The sequence below is a fragment of the Pongo abelii genome, chromosome 15 (assembly GCF_028885655.2).
Source record: "Pongo abelii isolate AG06213 chromosome 15, NHGRI_mPonAbe1-v2.0_pri, whole genome shotgun sequence".
NCBI lineage: Eukaryota > Metazoa > Chordata > Mammalia > Primates > Hominidae > Pongo > Pongo abelii.
In genome coordinates, this window is record NC_072000.2 from 54860878 (window position 1) to 54880800 (window position 19923).

Sequence of the window (19923 nt, forward strand, 5' to 3'; positions counted from 1 at the left end):
TTATTCATAAATAGCATAAAAATCTTTTTGCAAGCTTCACTAAGTCGCTCCATAAGCCCCTGCCCAACAGATGCAAGTTCAATAGCCAGAATTCAAACCAGATAATTTATTGGCTTACAAATGAATTGGCATCTATAAAAATAAGCCTTCTAAAAAGGCTTCACGCTGTTTAAATCCTTCTAAAATGCTCTGGCTAAGCTTGCCCACCCTTTATCAATGTAAGACTGATAAAATGTATTTTCATTATCAACATAAAATGGAAGCATCAAGAGAGTTGAAATGTTAGTTTAGAAAGTCATTTGCAGTGACATTTAAAACAATTTATTTGAACATTTGACTCATGATAAGAATACTGCCTATTAAATTAAGATTGGCTGTTCAGAATTCACTGGAGCCCTATTCTCCCCCTCTGTGACAGTTAACATCTTTTGATATTAAGGGTCATTACACATCTAAAATGAAAAAGAAATAAGAAAAAAGAACCCCACGCCATTCTGAGCAAGCGCCTATTAAAATGACTGATCCTTGACATTTTAATGCAAAGACTGGGAGTATGACGGCTTCCTCTCTATTGCCCCCTGTGAAGCCTTTCTCTGTATTGGTAATAACTTTGCCGATGTCCAACCCTGTGGAACATTCATCCTACCTTTTCCCCACTCTGCAGAATGCTTCCCTCTAAAGAATCACCAGAGAACAGGGAAAATAAACAAATCTGCAAACAAATTCCCGGGCAGTTCACATCACCTCCCAAAGGACACTGACAACAGCTGAAGAGACCACAACACACAAACTCGTTTTTCAGCCAGCCTGTAATGTTCCTCCTATACACACTCTGGAAATCCTCACAGCTCCCTTCAACTCCAGAGCAAGAGCCACCAATATTCCAGGTCAGCCACCTATATAATATGCTCACCACGAGAGAAGACTCAAGGTAAAATTAAACTGACAGAAAAAAGCCATTTTCCTTGTTAGATCATCAAGCCTCCGGAAGCATGCAAACATATGTGTATGTTATGGTGTTTACGCGGACCTAACTGAGAAACGTTGTGGTTCCAGGGGCTTCCCTCACGTGTCAGGATGGACTTTATCAGGATTCTCATCCTACAAAGCTACCATGTCAGTCACAAAAGACAACTACGCAATCTGTTTCGATGTAATAAATTCAGGAGTTGAGCTGTATGGCAAGCCCATCTTAGAAGTCCTCAACACCAGGAGAGAATCTGTCCTAGTTAGGTGCAGAAAGCAGATCTCGTAATATCCAAGTTGTCTGGAAACATGATATATGGTAGGGCAGTCTTTCCAGCTCCCATTTTGTTGGTGCCTTCACCTCGGGTTGTCAGGGCTGGGGTTAGGGAAATTGCCTCTTACCGTCTCTATCTCTTTTAACTTCGCAGCGAGAGCTGTAAGCAGTGACTGTTCCCATCACCTAGTTCCTTCTGTCAGGGGCCGCTTCCGTAGCTACAGAAGCCTAGCCGCTGGAAGCTTCCTTCCCCGACACTCCATACCTCCATGCCACACCTTTTAGGCAATAACCAAATGTCATTTTGTTTTTTCCTTTCTCCTGGGCATTACACTGGGAAACTGTTTACGCGCATCGATCCCACATACCTCCCAAAATCTCCACTTTCCGGGCTCCAAGCAGCTCTCCGCTACTCAGACAGCCCAGGCTAATACCTCGGGTTTCCCCACGCAGTTTCCTCTTCAGCGTCTCAATCACAAGGCTGTGCGGGCGGCACATGCCAACGGAACCACCACCCTTTCTGTTCCCTCGGGGACTCAAGTCTGCTCTCGGTCAGCGCACAGAAGCGGCTTTCAGCTCCGGGCAGGCGGCCGGGGCGTCGGGGGTACTGGAGGTACCCAAACACAGCGGTGCTGCCGGGCGGGGAAGCGGAGGTGCGGCCGCAGGACAGGCGCGCCTCCCAAGTCCCTGGCCACCTGCGATGCGTCCTCAACTCGCCTGCCCATCGCCACTACCAGAAACCTCAGACACCCCATTGTGTGGGCAGGCAGCGCGCTCCCCCGGCCCCGCCGCCCTCGCCTACCTTCTGTCGGTTTCTCCGGAGCGCCCGCACAGCCGGCCGCCCGCCTCCAGCTCTCTGCAAAGCGAAGGAGGACGCTTTGTTAGGGCTGGAGAAACGGGACAATACTTCGCAGCCGGCGCAGCGGTTCCGGGCGGGCGTCCTTCAAAAGGACGCGAATGGGGACCCGCATGAGCGTCATTTCCATATGTAAGGGGCCAGCTCTTACAAAAGCGCAGCTCTCGGGGGCCGCGGGCTACAGCGCGCATCCTCCCCGCCCCCGCCGGCCCGCCCCCCGCCCGCGCAGCCCGCGCAGCCCGCGCCTCCGGGACCGGCCCCTCCTCCCGCCTCCGATGCAGCCCCGTCCCCGCCTCGTCCTCCCGCCCGGCCGCCGCTTCCTCCCGGCCCGCAGGGATTGCGCCCCCCTGGCCCCGGACCCCAAATGGGAAGCCCCCGAGTGATCCGGTGCCCAGTTCGCTCCGGGCTCTCAGGGCCTCGCCGACGGCGCGGGGGCAGCGCGAGGCCTCCGTGCACCCCCAGGCCGTGGGTCCGGGTCCCCGGGGTTGCGCCACTTACTGCGTCCCGGGGCTCAGGCGCCCGGCGCGGCCGCGGGAACCATGGCCGCTGGCGCACTCCGGGCTTGGCAGCGGCAGCGGGACGGCCGCGCCCAGCGCGCTCGGCTCCCGGCTCGGCCGCGGCCACCCGGAGCTCTGGACGCCGGGGAGGAAGGGCCGGGCCCGCGCGGGGAGGAGGAGTCAGGGCGACGCCGGCCCCGGCGCGGCTCCTCCTCTGCGGCCCGCGCGGCTCTGGCAGCCAAGAGAGGAGCGGGCGGCGCCGCCTGAGCCCTCGCAGACGCGCCCTCCCCTCCGAGCGCCCGCCTCTGAGATCTGAAGTTAGAAACGCCGGGGCTCCGGGTGCGGGTGGAGAAGGCTGGCGCCCCGAGGTCGCCGCCGAGCTGGGGCTGGCGCTGCCACCCTCGCCCCCTGGCTGTCCGCCTCCCTTTCTTTCTTAACACGGCTACACTCACCCGCACCGCGGACACTCGGGCCGCAGCGTCTTCGCGCAGAGGAAGGGCCCCCGCCTTCAGCAAGCGGGACTTTAAGAGGGGGATCCCTGTGCCTCTTCTGCTCCCAGGCGGCCCTGGATTTCCCAGCCCTCGGGTGTCGATTGGCCATCAACATTGGAAAGGGTGTTCAGGAGGCAGAAGGGCTCTAGAAGTGACTCGGAACCCTGTAGAGCGAGCGCGACCCTCCTGCCGGGTCTACACTGGCTTCCGCACCTGCCCACCACGTCCTCACAGGCTCCCGCCCTGTGCAGCCTTCTCCGGGTGAAGCTAACCCTTGGTCGCAAGCCACACAGGACGGAGACTCCTTGGAGTTGGTGGTTCCCAGCCCAACAGTTGCTCGATATTAACCGCCTCCTACCCCTACCCCCAGAGTCTCCGTTCTTACTCCCCCATCCCTACACTTCTTCTGATCTCATTGCAGTCAAATAGGATCCCAAGTCCAGGCCATGGTTCTTTCTGAGCCGCAGGGTTAAATGTGTTGCCCTTGAAGGATCCGCCTGATGGATTACAACCCACAGGTCTGGTTATTTCAGCAAGAAACTGGTGATAGCTCCCTTTCTACCGAGAGAGCAAGCAATAGACAAGAGGAAACCAGCATTCCTTGAGAATCCAGTATGCTAGAAACTCGACAGAAATTATCTTACCTAATTCTCACATCACCCTTAGGAGGCAGACATTATTTTGCAGATGAGGAAAATGGATCTCCCAGAAGTCAAAGAGCTTCCTCAGGATCACACAGCAGGAACTCCACAGAACTGAGATTCAAAAGCGGAGCACATATGTGGCAAAATTCCTAAGAACTGAATATACACTCACAAATGAGAGCACGTGAAACTCTCATGAAATTTGAATAAGACATTTGGACTACACTAATGTCCATTTACTGATTGTAATATTGTTCTACAGTTATGCAAAATGTTACCATTGAGAAAAATTGAGTGAAGCGTCTATAGGGAATCTCTCTATTATTCCTTACAACTTCAAGCGAATTTACAGTTACCTCAAAAATTTTTAAAAAAATTTTAAACAGCTCAGTCTTATTCAAAAGCCCAGGCTCTCTTCTTTCAACACAGTATATAAGCGTGCCTGCAGAATAAGAGAGATTTATGCTCCTCTCTCCTTTTTAAACACTCTTGAATAAGTACACATACACACAGAAACACACACACTCATACACTGTATGCATGGTTGTTCAGTCATCCAGTAATAATGATACAACACACACACCTACACGCAGTTCATTAAGAGGATAGCTAACCTGTTACCAGAATACTTACATAGAGGTCGTCTTGGAAGACAGACAATAATGCTCACTGGGCACTAAAACAGCCAACAGTCTTGGAAGGTAAGAATGAAGAGGTGTCTTTCTTGTTTCACCTAATCTCTGCCATGGAAGCCTCATCCTACTGGTTACCTCTCCAAGCATCGCTTTTTAACCTGCAAGAATCCTTAAGGATGATATTGATCATTAGTTTAAAACAGTGATTCTTGGGGGTCAGGGGATATTGGAAGTGGCATTCACTCCCTGTGCAGGAAGATCAGAATTGCTGGGGGTTGTGTAATTTGAAAAACACAAGATGCGCTTTCTTGAGAGGAGCAAGTGGGGTGGAGTTAGCTCTGGGACTGGGAACTGGGATCACCTCCAGCCTTGCTACAAAGGAGGGAAAGCATGGAGCATGGTTACTGCGTGGTGTGGGTTGGCAAGAGCAACCCTACCAAGAAAGATCATTTATTTAACACCATGGGCCTGCAATTTGGTTTGCATTGAGCAAATGGTTAGTCTTAGTCCAAACTGGAGTCACGGGAAAAAAAAGCAGAGACTTCCTTTAGAGCCCATTACTTCATCTTTTCTCTGTTAAACACAAAATAACAGCAGAAGTAGCAACCAGGCTCCAGTTCTACATTATAACCAATGTAAGAGAGAAAAAAAGAAATGTAAATGTTCATTCAGCGTTATTACCCTTTACAAACAAAACTTCACTCTTATCTGTTGCAGCTTATCTGCCTCTGATTTTTACTCTCACTTTACAAAGAACCTTGTTCAAGGACCTAGGATCCTTGAAGTATTTGTACATGAAGTTTTTGAAGGGTTTTCTGTCATATTTCACGGTACTGAACTGGCTTTCTCAGATGGTTAAAGCTCTAAAACATTAACTAAAGAATAATCCAGGGAAGAGAAAGTTACTCTTTGTTTCTTTTCTTTCTTTTTATTTATTTATTTATTTTTCGAGACGGAGTCTCACTGTGTCGCCCAGGCTGGAGTGCAGTGGTGCAATCTTGTCTCACTGCAACCTCCACCTCCTGGCCTCCTGGGTTCAAGCAATTCTTCTGACTCATCCTCCCAAGTAGCTGGGAGTACAGATGTGCACAACCACATCTGGCTAATTTTTGAATTTTTAGTAGAGACAAGGTTTCACCATGTTGGTCAAGCTGGTCTTGAATTCCTGACCTCAAGTGATCCTGCCTCGGCCTCCCAAAGTGCTGGGATTACAGGCGTGAGCCACCACGCCTGGCCTACTTTTTGTTTCTTCTTGAAGTAATTTTGAAATTATCAGTTTAGAGTCAAGATGACAAACGAGAGAGAGAGAGAGAAAGAGAGAGAGAAAAAGTCAGGCTTTGTAAACTTCCTGGGACCTGAAAAGTTATTTTTTTTTTCCTTAGTCAAAAAAGGCTCTAACCAAACATAGTCTACCCTCTCCCAAGTCACAGTTGGGTATAAACTATTTTTCATTCACAGAATAGTCAAACAGCCTGTCACTCACGTAGCAACTCCTGGCTCCTTCTAAACTTCTTTAATCGATATCTTTCTTATTTCTGTGACCATTTGAACTCAGCAGGACAGTTTTCAGGCAAGTTGCAGAGCTGTGTCAAAGACAGCCAAATTGTCAAAGTAGATGATTAGTTATAGTTTGGCCCAGGAACTCACTCGGTGAAAGAAAGGGACATCAATGATCTCCCCAAGGCCCTAAGGAAGATGAATGAGGAAAGGAAAAAGGGAGAAATTTGAGTTCCGGACATACAAGTCAGGGACTAAGAGTTCCAGCAGCAAAATGTTGGTGGTTAAGAACCCAGGAAGAAAGAGGAAAAGTATAGAAAAGGGAAGGGAAGGTGACAGAAGGCAAACTGATTTACACTTTTGCCCCTGGGGGACACCTATTAGAAATTAGGATTCTCTGTTCATTTTCCTTATGAAGAAAATGAAAGAAGAGGAAACCAGGATTCCATACAATTTATTTTTTTAAAGTAAGCATTGATTGCCTACCCTGTGCCTAATACTGTCCTGAAAGTCACACGATGTTCAAAATAAACATCAGACTGGGCATGGTGGCTCACACCTGTAATCCCAACATTTCTGGAGGCTGAAGTGGGTGGATGGCTTGAGCTCAGGAGTTCAAGACCAGCCTGGGCAACACAGTGAGACCCCCCTTCTCTACTCCTCTTTTTTTATTAGCCAGGATGGGTAGCACATGCCTCTGGTCCCAACTTCTCAGCAGACTGACATAGGAGCATTGATTGAGCCCAGGAGGTCAAGGCTGCAGTGAACAACGATTACACCACTGCACTTTAGCCTGGTGACAGAGTGAGACCCTGTCTCAAACAAAACAAAATGAAGCAACAATCAACCTTGGTTCTTGCCCTTGAGGAATGCATCATTCTCTTTTGGGAAAGTAAAAATATGAACTCCTGAGACAGTAAGGGAATGATGTTAGGTGGCATTGGACTCTAATTACATTCTCCAGTTGGGGGACATACACACGCTACAGCACGGCAAGAAGAGAGCAATGATTTCCCTAAAACATGGCTTCTATTTGATCATTCTGACCATTGCTTTTCACATCAGGTCCTAGATCTTTTTCCTGACATTCAAGGTCCTTCCTGATCAATGCAAATGTATGTATCCTCAGTGTCTGCAGGAAACCTACCCTCCCTCCACTCTGCTCATGTGGACCTTCTGATCTTCCCTCTGCTGCTCTTTCAGCCCAGATCATCAGTCCTCATGTGTATTGAATGCCTTGTCTCTGTTCATTGTTTGGCCCAGCAATTGAAGCATAGCAGTAAGTGGTTATTGCACATGTGTCTTTTGGATCCCATGGGCTGAGCACTTAGGTACTTTCCAAATACTTGGCATTCACGTGGAGAAGAGATGTTGCATATGTATACATGGGATGGGTGGGTGGGGGGTTGATCTTTACTTTTGGAATTATCCCTTTTCATGTGGCTGGATGCTGGCAATGGTCTACTGTTTTAAAGACTGTAAGTGCCAAAGGACTGCCACTGTAGCTTCATTTGAAGGGGGGAGGAAATGAAATGTTACTTTAAGAAACATTGGCGTTCCCTCCCTCATACACTCTTTTTTTAAAATTTTATTTTTATTTATTTTTTTCATTTTTGGGGACGGAGTCTTACTCTGTCACCCAGGCGGGAGGGCAGTGGTGGCATAATCTCAGCTCCTCCACTGCAACCTCTGCCTCCCGGGTTCAAGCAATTCTCCTGCCTCAGCCTACCAAGTAGCTGGGATTACAAGCACACGCCACCATGCGAAGCTAATTTTTGTATTTTTAGTAGAGATGGGGTTTTGCCATGTTGACTAGGTTGGTCTCGAACTCCTGACCTCAGCTGATCATCCCATGCCAGCCTCCCAAAGTGCTGGGATTACAGGAATGAACCACCACGCCTGGCCCCTCCCTCATACACTCTTAAACACTTAGCCAATATGACATGAAATCTTTACTTTTTTGTTAGAAGAGTTTTCAATGGAAAATGAAACATTTTTCCCCAAGCAAGGCTACTTTGAATTCTCTAGAATTTGATGTGCACACAAAAGAAATGGCAACCCAGAAACATACATTTTAAAACATTTCTGTTCAGTAGAAATATAATGTGAGCCACACATGTAGTTCAAAATTTTCTAGTAGCCACATTTAAAAGAGTAAAAACATGTAAAATTAATTTTTAGATTTTATGTATCCCAACATACCCCAAAATATGATCACTTCAGCATGTAATCAACATAGAAAGTAGTAATGGGATATTTTACATTTGTTTTTGTTCTAAGCCTTTGAAACCTGGTGTGTGCTTGGCACTTGCAGCACATCTCAGTTCAGACCAGCCACACGGGACTAGTGGCTGCCACAAATGCAGTATCAGAACAAGAAGAGGATTCGGAATCTGTCCAACCCAATTCCATTATGGCTAAAAGAAAGCTGTGTTCAGGAAGTTTTGATGCCTTGCTCAGGATCACACGGTGAATGCATGACACCCCTAGGCCTGACCTGTCCACCTCAGCACTCGCCTACTGAGAGGGCTTATGGCTGACTCAGACAGCTGCCATGGAATGAAACCCAGGGTTTACTAACATTTTTAAACAATCACCATCCTCTAAGTCCATTGGCCTCTCAAAATATGGTTAGACATACAATTTCCGAAGAAAATAGCCCAATATATACTATTTTGTTTTCTTTTTTCCTTTCTTTCTTTTCTTTCTTTTTCTTTTTTCCTCTTTCTTTCTTTCTTTCTTCCTTCTTTCTTCTTTTTTTTTTTTTTATTAAGTATTTATTGATGATTCTTGGGTGTTTCTCGGAGAGGGGGATGTGGCAGGGTCATAGGATAATAGTGGAGAGAAGGTCAGGAGATGAACACTTGAACAAAGGTCTCTGGTTTTCCTAGGCAGAGGTCCCTGCGGCCTTCCACAGTGTTTGTGTCCCTGGGAACTTGAGATTAGGGAGTGGTGATGACTCTTAAAGAGCATGCTGCCTTCAAGCATCTGTTTAACAAAGCACATCTTGCACCGCCCTTAATCCATTTAACCCTGAGTTGACACAGCACATGTTTCAGAGAGCGCGGGGCTGGGGGAAAGGCCATAGATCAACAGCACCCCAAGGCAGAAGAATTTCTCCTAGTCAGAACAAAATGGAGTCTCCTATGCCCACCTCTTTCTACACAGACACGGCACCAATCTGATCTCTCCTTCCTTTCCCCACACTTCCCCCCCCTTCTCTTCAACAAAACCGCCATCGTCCTCATGGCCCGCTCCCGATGGTCGCTGTCTCTTTGGAGCTGTTGGGTACACCTCCCAGACAGGGCGGCCTGGCAGAGGCACTCCTCACCTCCCAGACAGGGCGGCCGGGCGGAGGCACTCCTCACTTCCCAGATGGGGCGGCCGGGCAGAGGCACTCCTCACCTCCCAGACAGGGCGGCCGGGCAGAGGCGCGCCTCACTTCCCAGACGGGGCGGCCGGGCAGAGACTCTCCTCACCTCCCAGATGGGGCTGCCAGGCAGAGGCACTCCTCACTTCCTCCCAGACGGAGTGGCAGCCAGGCAGAGGCGCTCCTCACCTCCCAGACAGGGAGGCCGGGCAGAGGTGCTCCTCACTTCCCAGACGGGGTGGCCGGGCAGAGACCCTCCTCACCTCCCAGACGGGGCGGCCGGGCAGAGGTCCTCCTCACTTCCCAGATGGGGCGGCAGGGCAGAAGCACTCCTCACTTCCTCCCAGACGGGGTGGCAGCCAGGCAGAGGCGCTCATCACCTCCCAGACAGGGCGGCCAGGCAGAGGTGCTCCTCACTTCCCAGACGGGGTGGCCGGGCAGAGGCGCTCCTCACATCCCAGACGGGGTGGCCGGGCAGAGGTCCTCCTCACTTCCCAGACGGGGCGGCCGGGCAGAGGTGCTCCTCACTTCCTCCCAGACGGGGCGGCCGGGCAGAGGCGCTCCTCACCTCCCAGACGGGGCAGCTGGGCAGATGTGCTCTTCATCTCCCAGATGGGGCGGCCGGGCAGAGATGCTCCTCACTTCCTCCCAGACGGGGAGGCGGCCGGGCAGAGACACTCCTCACCTCCCAGACGGGGCAGCCGGGCAGAGGCGCTCCTCACTTCACAGACGTTGGGCGGCCGGGCAGAGGCGCTCCTCACCTCCCAGACGGGACAGAGGCGCTCCTCACATCGCAGACGATGGGCGGCGGGGCAGAGACGCTCCTCACTTCCTATACGGGATGGTGGCCAGGCAGAGGCTCTCCTCACTTCCCATAGGGGGCCGCAGGGCAGAGGGGCTCCTCACCTCCCAGACGGGGCGGCCGGGCAGAGGCGCGCCTCACTTCCCAGACGGGGCGGCCGGGCAGAGACTCTCCTCGCCTCCCAGATGGGGCTGCCGGGCAGAGGCACTCCTCACTTCCTCCCAGACGGAGTGGCAGCCAGGCAGAGGCGCTCCTCACCTCCCAGACAGGGAGGCCGGGCAGAGGTGCTCCTCACTTCCCAGACGGGGTGGCCGGGCAGAGACCCTCCTCACCTCCCAGACAGGGCGGCTGGGCAGAGGCGCTCCTCACTTCCTCCCAGACGGGGTGGCCAGGCAGAGGCGCTCCTCACTTCCCAGACGGGGCGGCCGGGCAGAGGTGCTCCTCACATCCCAGACGGGGCGGCCGGGCAGAGGTCCTCCTCACTTCCCAGATGGGGCGGCAGGGCAGAAGCACTCCTCACTTCCTCCCAGACGGGGTGGCAGCCAGGCAGAGGCGCTCATCACCTCCCAGACAGGGCGGCCAGGCAGAGGTGCTCCTCACTTCCCAGACGGGGTGGCCGGGCAGAGGCGCTCCTCACATCCCAGACGGGGTGGCCGGGCAGAGGTCCTCCTCACTTCCCAGACGGGGCGGCCAGGCAGAGGTGCACCTCACTTCCTCCCAGACGGGGCGGCAGCCAGGCAGAGGCGCTCCTCACTTCCCAGACGGGGCGGCCGGGCAGAGGCGCTCCTCACTTCCTCCCAGACTGGGCAGCCGGGCAGAGGCGCTCCTCACCTCCCAGACAGGGCGGCCGGGCAGAGGCGCTCCTCACTTCCCAGACGGGGCAGCTGGGCAGATGTGCTCTTCATCTCCCAGATGGGGCGGCCGGGCAGAGGTGCTCCTCACTTCCTCCCAGACGGGGAGGCGGCCGGGCAGAGACACTCCTCACCTCCCAGACGGGGCGGCCGGGCAGAGGCGCTCCTCACTTCACAGACGTTGGGCGGCCGGGCAGAGGCGCTCCTCACCTCCCAGACGGGACAGAGGCGCTCCTCACTTCACAGACGATGGGCGGCGGGGCAGAGACGCTCCTCACTTCCTATATGGGATGGTGGCCAGGCAGAGGCTCTCCTCACTTCCCATAGGGGGCCGCAAGGCAGAGGGGCTCCTCACCTCCCAGACGGGGCGGCCGGGCAGAGGCACTCCTCACCTCCCAGACGGGGCGGCCGGGCAGAGGCGCTCCTCACCTCCCAGACGGGGCGGCCGGGCAAAGGCACTCCTCGCATCCTAGACGATGGGCGGCCAGGCAGAGACGCTCCTCACTTCCTAGACGGGGTGGCGGCGGGGCAGAGGCTGTAATCTTAGCACTTTAGGAGGCCAAGGCAGGCGGCTGGGAGGTGGAGGCTGTAGCGAGCCGAGATCACGCCGCTGCACTCCACCCTGAGCAACATTGAGCACTGAGTGAGCGAGACTCCGTCTGCAATCCCAGCACCTCGGGAGACCAAGGCGGGCAGATCACTCCAGGCCAGGAGCTGGAGACCAGCCCGGTCAACACAGCGAAACCCTGTCTCCACCAAAAATACAAAGACCAGTCAGGCGTGGCGGCGAGCGCCTGCAATCCCAGGCACTCGGCAGGCCGAGGCAGGAGAATCACAGGAGCCCGAGGCAGGGAGGTTGCAGCGAGCCAAGATCACGGCAGTACAGTCCAGCCTCGGCAACAGAGGGAGACCGAAAAAAGGAGAGGGAGACCGAAGAAAGAGGGGAGAGGGAGAGGGAGGGGGAGGGAGAGGGAGAGGCAGAGCTCTTCTTTCTTTATCTTTCTTTATTTCTTCTTTCTTTATCTTTCTTTATTTCTTCTTTATCTTTCTTTCTTTTTTTTTTTTTGAAAGGGAGTCTCATTCTGTTGCCTAGGCTGGAGTGCAGCGGTGCAATCTCAGCTCACTGCAACCTCCGCCTCCCAGTTTCAAGCGATTCTCCTGCCTCAGCCTCCGGAGTAGCTGGGACTACCTCGCCCAGCTAAGTTTTGTTGTTGTTGTTGTTGAGACGGAGTTTCGCTCTTGTTGCCCAGGCTGGAATGCAATGGCGCCATCTTGGCTCACCGCAACCTCTGCCTCCTGGGTTCAAGCGATTCTCCTGCCTCAGCCTCCCATAATTTTTGTATTTTTAGGTACAGACAGGGTTTCACCATGTTGGCCAGACTGGTCTCAAACTCTTGACCTCAAGTGATCCGCCCACCTCAGCCTCCCAAAGTGCTGGGATTACAGGCGTGAGCCACCGCCCCTGGCCCCAATATATACTATTTTAATACTTAGAAATGACAACCCCGTAGGCCATTTGTTAAAGCACACCCCACCTGTTTTGACTCAGCAGTATTGGCATCTGAAGGGTACCAGCAGACAGAGGGTTGGAGGCCAAGAAGGCAGTAGCTGCTGGGTCTTGCCATCCTCCAGGAATGCGTGGAAGGGGTGCTTCTCCGTCCTCCATCCTCCGTCCCACCCACATCAGCTCCTGCCAGCATCCCAAGGACCCAAGCTGTCTGCCATGATTAATCTCAAAGGCCTTAAAATAACTGAGTGACCTTTTTTTTTCCCACTCTACACACTTTGTAGTGCTTTCTATTCTGAATCAAGCCAAAGCCAAAATCCAAGAAAAGTGACCATTTCAAAAACAGAAAATGAGCCCACTAGGAAGAGAGCATTGCTTTGAATAATGAGAACATTTGGGAGTAATCTGAATAATGAGGACATATTTGCACCTGGACTGATGAGAAAGCGATTAGCTAGGGCATTACAAAAAGCAACATAAAGATCTTTGATTTGCATTTGTTGTCAACTGTGAGAGAATGGGTATAATTCTTTAAAGATGTAGTTTAGACCTCTTTGTACTAAAATACAAAGTCAAAGTGATGATAAATCTTATGGCAGTGGGTTCTGTGAGTCATGTTTCACTCTACATAAAATGTCTTAGAGGCTGAAGTGCTGGGGCTATGCTGATACCCAAATGCCATACTCAGACTTAAATAAAAATGTATTTTATCACTTGATTTTTGATGTTCCCTTCTCACACATCATGCAGCCTATCTCCGGGTCCCTCAATGTGCAAACAAATAATATAGAAGGAGACAAGGTCAACAGAGAGAAAAGTAGTGTTTATTTAGGTGTATCTGGTCACAGGTCAAGATCAAGAACCAGCCAAACTGTGTGTGTGTGTGTGTGTGTGTGTGTGTGTGTAAGATAGGTAAGCAAGTGTGCTGGAAAGCTTCTGTTTGTCCCTTCAGATCCTCTCCCTACTCTTCTCCACCTGCTGTATGCCCCAAGAGGCTAACCTAGAGGTACGACATTAACAGGCTCCCTCAAGCCCTAGTTCCCATTATGTTCAGCTGATGGGGTAGCGCTGACAAGATCGGAGGCAAGATGGAGCATAAGGTTGGTGCTTACTCCTTGCAGGGTCTCTGCAGGCTGGCTGCAACCTGTAAAGTCACAGCTCCCGTCTCACAGCCTCTCCACACATTTCTGTCACCAGCTTGCAAAGCCACACTCTCCTTTTACCAGTGAGGCCTAGAGTTGGCAATGGCACCTCCTGATCCTAGCTTCCAGGTGGGCACTTATCCTTGTCTCTCTGAACCCAGTCCACACCTTTGTAAATAGTCCCTTTATTACTAATCTTTCTCCAAATACCTACTTTGACTTTATCCACTATTTCCTTCTGAGACTTTGATTGATAAAATAGGTATGCATATGTTCCTTGCTCTAGAAAGAATTTCTGTTTTCTTTATTAGCAGGATACTCGAACTTTTCCATTGCCCAGAATCATCACCGGTCAGTTTCCCAGAAGCAGATCCCAAGACGAGAATTTGTACATGAGTTATATGAAAGATGTGTTACAGGAGAGACCTCAAAGGGGGTATGTGGGGAGGCAGGAGCAACACAGGGAAAGAAGGAGGGAAAAAGCCAAGTGCAGGTGTTATTCAGGCAGAGTCCCAGTCTCAGCCTATTGCTGACTTGAGCTCTGGAGCATATATTACACCTCAGAGTTTTCCCAGACTTGATTCAGGGGAGCTGGGCTTTCAATTTCTTGTACCAGTAACTCATTGGCTGTGGGCATCTCAGGGCCACAGTAAGCTCCCAGGCACTTTCAGTTCTCTGTGCAAACAGGTGAAATTCCAGTAGTTCAAGGGCAACCCTCTGAAGATAGTTGCAGAAGCTAATCGTTAGAAAGCAAAATACACTGAAGCTGGGGCGTGGGCACACAGAACCAGCAAAAGAGATTCAAGGGCATCCGGGCAGAGCACCATCAATTTATGCCTCACATATATCTCCTGGAATTTGAAAGTATTTAGGGAGGGGAGATACACTGAGTATCAGTTGACTATCAATTAATTATCAATTACAATAGAATTATTGGAAGACAGGAAAGAGTTATCTCCGATGCTAAGGGAACACACCCTTTGAAAAAGCACTGCATATTAATCAAATGGTATTTGCTTCCAATGGACTCAGTTAATATAATTTTAGTAAAAATCAAATCAGGGTCCATAGGCTTTTTAAAAGGCAGAGGCATTTTTGTTGGAATCTTAGCTACCAGATGCAGGTATGTTCCATGGTATGTGTGCATGTGGTTGGTGGTGGTGGTTGCGGGGAGGGAGGGTATCAACACTTGCCATTTTCCTCTGAAGCTTCTAACACTTGGAAATTTGTCATAGAAGATTTTCTCATCTGCAGTTCAAACACTTCTCAGCAGGAATTTAGCTGAAGTTGAAATCACCATCTGGCATCTCATATTGAACCAGGTTCTTTGTGTGCCAAGAGCTTCTTCTTTTGGCAATGACGTTGACTGTGATCTTTCAAAAATGTTTCTTGGGTTGGCATTCTTGACTGAACAGAACAAGCAGCCTGTCTTGGAATTTAGGAAGAGATGTGCTGAGCAAGTTTTTGTCCCAGGAATAAAAGTGCGAGGTGAAAAGTTGAAGATTTGAGGTTTTGAATCTCCAGAATTCACATGTTTTATTGTTGTTGACCTAAAACCAGCTAGGGAAAAAAAAAAATTCCTGCAAAACGATTAGTAGAAGCAAAATGTTGCACAAGGAGTATTCCATTTGAATCAATAAATCCTATTTAAGCAATTTCCAGGTGCAAAGTGATATCCTGCCTGCTGTAGGGACATGAGGATGACTAAGATGCAGTCTTTGCTCCTAAGTACTTCGGCATCCACTGGCTGGAGGCAGGGGATGACAGTGCATGATTAGGTGGATACAAGGCAGACTATACTAAGAAGCATAGCTGACATCGTCAGTCTCCTCCCAGGTACTCTGGGATGTCTTTTACCATTTCTGTGTGTTCTTCCATCCACTCTGAAGTGCTTTTGCTGCCGTTGGCCTGCACCTATGACTCTCTTTTGGTGGCTGCCCTTGGGCTGCTGTGTGCAAATGCATGCAGAGGGCAAGAAGTGCTTGGGAACTGAATCCTTAGCTAGTGACTGCTCAGTGTGGGAGAAAGCGAGCTCAGCTCCCTTGTCTTAGAGAAGGACATCAATTAATGTCCAGAGTTCCCCTATGGAATTGAGCTGGGCTACTCGCCTTGGGACTTTCACCAAATTTCTCACCCTTGCTTGGTCTCTTTCTCTTCCCTGTCTTACTTCCCTCATTCACTTGCCAGACTCTTTGGGGAGCATTTCCTTAACAAAACCTTTCCCTACAAATCCTCCTCTCATGAACTGCTTCTGGGAACCCAATAAGGGGCATAATAGGAATCTGAACAAAATGCTATGGGAACACAGAAAGGAGGGATTAGTTCTGCCTGGAGAACAAGGAAGTTTACGTAAAAGGAGAGAGCATTTGAGCAAGGCCTTGAAACATAATTTGGAATTTGCCAGACAGATAGAATTAAGAAATGTCATGATAAATCTGGGGGAAAATACGTTTATGGAGGAATAATCAAGGTAATGATGGCGAGTTACAGGAGATGAGGTTGCTAGAGTTGGTTGGGATGAACTGAAGAGTCTTCAATGCCATTAAAGAGTTTGACTTTTAAAATCTAAAAAAATGGCAATAGTGAGCCATTGTAAGTTTTTGAGCAGAGGAGAAATATGATAAATCTTTTGGGAAAATAATTGAACAAAAATACAAAAGATGGGTTGGAGAATATACAAAAGATGGGTTGGAGAATAAGAGACAAATAGTGGAAGCCAGTTTGAGGGTCATTGCAATATTCTAAGAGGGGATGATGAAGGCCTGACTTAGAGCCCTTGACATGAGAATGAAAAGAAAATGGCAGCTCTAGAGATTGAACAATTGGACTTGGCAGCTAACTGGACATATGAGGCAATAACGTGAGAAGTCAAAAGTGGCTGAGGTGTTGGTCTGGATCACAGTGGATAATGGTGCCATCAACCAAGAGAGAAGCCAGGATGAGAAAGTCAGGCTGAAGAAAAGTCAATGAATTCATTTTTGGAAAAAAAAAAAAAAATCCCCAATTACTCAAGTACATTTGAATGGAATCAAAGTAATCTGAGAATGAAGAACAAACAAAAAAAGTCAGAATATTTGGATACTCATGAAGTTCTTGTTCAATTTTACAACAAAAGCCTGGGCACGGTGGCTCAGGCCTGTAATCCGAGCACTTTGAGAGGCTGAGGCAGGAGGATTGCTTGAGCCAGGAGTTTGAGTCCAGCCTGAGCAACATAGTGAGACCTCATCTCTACAGGGGAAAAAAAAAAAGTTAGCCAGGTGTGGAGGTGCACACCTATGGTCCCAGCTACTTGGGAGGCTGAGGTGGGAGGATCCTGTGAGTCCGGGAGGTTGAGGCTGCAGTGAGCAGAACTGTGCCACTGCACTCCAGCCTGGGTGACAAAATGAGACGCTGTCTCTTAATAAAAAATTAGAACAAAAAGATACTTTTAAAAATTAGCTTTCTAAGGCCGGGCGCGGTGGCTCACGCCTGTAATCCTAGCACTTTGGGAGGCCGAGGCAGGCGGATCACGAGGTCAGGAGATCGAGACCATCCTGGCTAACACAGTGAAACCCCGTCACTACTAATAATACAAAAAAAATTAGCCTTGCGCGGTGGTGGGCGCCTGTAGTCTCAGCTACTCGGGAGACTGAGGCAGCAGAATGGCGTGAACCCGGAAAGTGGAGCTTGCAGTGAGCCGAGATCGCGCCACTGCACTCCAGCCTGGGCGACAGAGTGAGACTCCGTCTCAAAAAAAAAAAAAAAAAAAAAAAAGCTTTCTAGACAAGAATCAAAATAACAAAATTAACAACAGAAACCCGGACATCCTATAGGAATAGGAACACTTAGAATTCTGAATCCAATGCTTCAGTTTCATCACGATTGTACTTTTCTTATTGAAACTAGAGTGAGGAGTCTGTACGGTCTAAAGATTGAATCTGAAATGTTAAATCTGTATGGCTGTTTGAAGCCATCTTTGAAAGCAGAGTCCTATGACAATGGTGCTGAAATCAAGAAGAAAAAATAGTGCTTTTAGTGTTTACAGACTATTATCTGTGTAATGTAACCAGTTTTTGTAGAGGGGCTTTGGAGTAATAGTCCCATCAATGGACAGTGGTCATTTCCTAGCCTTTAATTATTGTTGTTCATTTGCTTATGGCTATGGCTCTGCACTGATTTTTCTTTTTTCTTTTTGAGACAGTCTTTTATTTTTATTTTTATTTTTTGAGACAGAGTCTCTGTCACCCAGGCTGGAGTGCAGTGGCACAATCTCAGCTCACTGCAACCTCCGCCTCCCGTGTTCAAGTGATTCTCCTGCCTCAGCCTCCTGAGTAGCTGGGGTTACAGGTGTGCACCACCATGCCTGGCTAATTTTTGTATTTGTAGTAGGGACAGGGTTTCACCATTTTGGCCAGGCTGGTCTTGAACTCCCGACCTCAAGTGATCTGCCCGCCTTGGCCTCCCAAAGTGCTGAGATTATAGGCATGAGCCACCGCACCCAGCCTGCATTGATTTTTACAAAAATCAATATGCCCATGTGAGACTTGGCATCCCTGCATTGCCTTGACATTTTAAGCAGCACACAATTAGAAGAAAAAGCACAAGTCCAAATTGTTAAAAAATGTTTTAGTTTGAGGAAAAGTCTACTTCATACAAGACACATTGTTTCAAAAGCCAAATGAATTAGGGCAGCAGAGAGGACTTGCTACTCTGTAACAATGTTACATTTAAATTCTCTTTGAGAACCCTTAATACTTAGAGCCTCTACCACTTCCTCCTATCCTAGGCAAGAGGTAGATTTAAGAAGTAAAGTTATGCGTGAAAATAATGGAGGAAGAGAAGGTAAGAAAATTAGAAAGCAAGAGAAAGAGGTCATTGGTTGTGTTTATTCGTTCAATCACTTCCTGCTGCCCTTCTTTCTTTCATCCTTCCCCCTGTCTCTCCCTTCCTCTCCCACTTCCAGGAATTATTGAATACATACTGTGTGCCAGGGACTGTACTAGAAGCTAGAGATACCACAGTAAACAAGTGAAACATACACGATCTCTACTCTCATGGAATATAAGTCTATCATACTTGATTTCAGATTCTATGTATAAATAAAAGATTATCACTTTTTCTTCACCCTTGTTCTCTCTCTCCCCTTCCTATCGTATATTAAAGCATATTGGGTTCACCCATTTGTTGGGCAAATGTCCTAAACATAACCCAATTAGGCTGCCTTCATTTGAAACCCAACTCTCCCACTTAATAGTTATGTACGTTTGGTCAAGGACTTAACTTGTTGACTTTCCATCTCTTCATTTATAAAACATACATAATAATAACACATGCCTCATAGGATGTTGTGAATATTAAAGAGTCAATTCATTTAGAATTTAGAATGGGCTCTTGGATACAGTGAGTTATCAGTTGATTTTAGCCACTACTCTTTTATATTATACACAGGAATAAAAAGATGAAACAGATTATATTTTCAAGGAGCTTACAGTTTTGCAGGTGGAGACAGACAGGTACACAGATAAAGGCAATAAAGCATGGTAAGTGTGGTGGGTGAAATGATGAAGAATGGAGATTCTAGTCAGGGGGCCACAGAGAAGGGAGTGGTGAATTCTTTTGGTCAACTCTTTTGAGACGGATGTAATATCAACCCAAAGTAGTTTCTTATTTCCCTGACCCTTTGGTAAATGATCCTTCCCTATTAAATGCCTGTTTTGACTGCTTTATTTGCCCATAGTTGTTCCACTGTAAATTAATTACGTAAGCACAAATGAAGGCTTTTCACTAATGGACATTGTGGTCCCACTTTATTTACACTCTGAAAAAAGGACCTTCCCATAATTGGTGAAATAAGGTTACATTTACCTGAGTCTTATGCTCAGCGCCATATTTCTTATAGAAAACAGAGTTGCTCCTACAAAGGGAATACAGGTCTTTTCTTACCCCACAAGGTAGTCAAGGTAGTCTTATTCCTTTTGCCAATGACTGGCTAAGTCATAGACATACGATTTCATTGCGGCTAATGGGACCCAAAAGGAAGTAAGCTGGGGTTCTGAGAAGGATTTTCTCAAAACTGCAAGAGTAGTTTTGTGATGAGTCACGTGATTAACTGTGATGAGTTTTGGGATGAGACCCTGGAATAAGTGCTGGACACAGTGCCTGAATCAGACTGTGGAAATATTAATTTATTTTATTTTTACTTACTTATTTATTTATTTATTTATTTTAGAGACATGGTCTCACTCTGTTGCCCAGGCTGCAGTGCAGTGGCACTACCACAGCTCACTGCAGCCTTGAATCCTGGGCTCCAGCCATCCTCCCACCTCGGCCTCCCAAAGTGCTGGAAGTATGGGCATGAGCCACTACTCCTGGCCTGATTTTTAAATTAAAAACAAAAAACAAAACAATATGA

General features: G+C 48.7%; 1 protein-coding gene and 1 non-coding gene across 10 annotated transcripts in view; one reads left to right on the forward strand and one right to left on the reverse strand.

Moving 5' to 3' along the window:
* The window catches only part of NIN (ninein), a 111254-nt gene extending 108529 nt beyond the window's left edge, over window positions 1-2725 (reverse strand). For 6 of the 9 annotated variants that reach the window (XM_054530647.2, XM_054530649.2, XM_024231639.3 and 3 more), the window contains exons 1-2: window positions 2595-2725; window positions 2043-2096 (exon numbers count right to left, since the gene is read on the reverse strand). The gene's annotated coding sequence lies outside the window, so the exon portion shown is untranslated. Of the gene's footprint in view, window positions 1-1368; window positions 1489-1674; window positions 2010-2042; window positions 2097-2594 lie in introns of those variants that run through there. The other 3 variants (XM_063715840.1, XM_054530646.2, XM_009249069.4) reach the window with 3 other exon arrangements.
* A 16901-nt stretch (window positions 2726-19626) lies between these two features.
* On the forward strand, window positions 19627-19714 carry LOC112128935 (small nucleolar RNA U83B). The gene has a single exon (XR_002911379.1). It is a non-coding gene; the product is annotated as a small nucleolar RNA U83B (small nucleolar RNA).
* The last annotated feature ends 209 nt before the right edge of the window (window positions 19715-19923 follow it).